The sequence below is a fragment of the Limulus polyphemus genome, unplaced genomic scaffold, assembly GCF_000517525.1.
Source record: "Limulus polyphemus unplaced genomic scaffold, Limulus_polyphemus-2.1.2 Scaffold3612, whole genome shotgun sequence".
NCBI classification, from domain to species: Eukaryota; Metazoa; Arthropoda; class Merostomata; order Xiphosura; family Limulidae; genus Limulus; species Limulus polyphemus.
Window position 1 is genome coordinate 1 of NW_013669222.1, and position 1,254 is coordinate 1,254.

Sequence of the window (1,254 nt, forward strand, 5' to 3'; positions counted from 1 at the left end):
CTACGATCTCCAAAATCACAAAATGTGAACCATTAATTTTAATATTGAAAATAAAACGCTATTCTCCCCGGCGGGTAATCGAACCCCGGTTTCCCTCGTGACAGGCGGGGATATTCACCACTATACTACCGAGGACTGGTAATTTAAATTGGTGTCCAGTGTGATCTTTCATTGTTTGAACTAGATTCACACATATGTAGTGCTTAAAGTGGGGTGGGATGTTATTCCACTTCTTACCGGAGAGTCCGAAACCATTCCTCTAATATTTTGGTAGACTTGAAACCGCTCAAGTACTTTTACAGTTGCCTAGGGCTACACTAAATTTTAGCCTCTGAGAACATTAATCCATACGATCTAAATTCGCCAACAAGGAAGATTGCTTAATTAATGAATAATTATTTTTGCAGTTAACCTTTTGTCCCTGAAACCAGCTCAAGAATTATCCACACTTGGACAAAACTAGATATTAAACAAAATATTCCTATCGACGTCAAATTCTCTCAAAAACCCGGCCCTAAATTAAAATCGTTACTAAACAAAAATTATTTAGAATCACACAATACCAACGTCATTCTACATCGGAGACAGAGAAAGAAAATTGGAAACCAGATTGACAGAACACAATAAAAAACCGTCACATGTTTTCCACCATTGCAACTCAAAAAAACATAGTATATCTATTAAAAACACAGTTATTTTAAACAAAACACCAAATATAAACAAACGAAAAATCAAGGAATCCATCTTAATTGAACAAAACAACCCTTCTCTAAACGAACACTAAGTCTTGCAACTGTATCCGCTCATGTGACCTATTTGTTCTATTCTGTATATATATATATATATATCCGTGTCAGTGTAAACTACTTGTACCTGATTATAACAAAACCATGTCGAAACGTTGTACGTTTGCTGTTATATTAAACTTATATTAAAGTTTTTCTTCATTACTCATTCAAGCCATCTCCAAGCATTATTAGGCTCAAAGTGAGTTGCTCGTCATCGAATTCTGTTCTGGAAATTCTACGATCTCCAAGATCACAAAATGTGAACCATTAATTTTAATATTGAAAATAAAACGCTGTTCTCCCCGGCGGGGAATCGAACCCCGGTCTCCCGCGTGACAGGCGGGGATACTCACCACTATACTACAGAGGACTGGTTTTTTTTAATTTGGTATCTAGTGTGATCTTTCATTGTTTGAACTAGATTCACACATATGTAGTGCTTAAAGTGGGGTGGGATGTTATTCCA

General features: G+C 36.3%; 1 non-coding gene across 1 annotated transcript; it reads right to left on the reverse strand.

The window, feature by feature from the left end:
- Positions 1–1,086: 1,086 nt before the first annotated feature.
- Trnad-guc lies at positions 1,087–1,158 on the reverse strand. The gene has a single exon. It is a non-coding gene; the product is annotated as a tRNA-Asp (tRNA).
- Between the last annotated feature and the right edge of the window lie 96 nt (positions 1,159–1,254).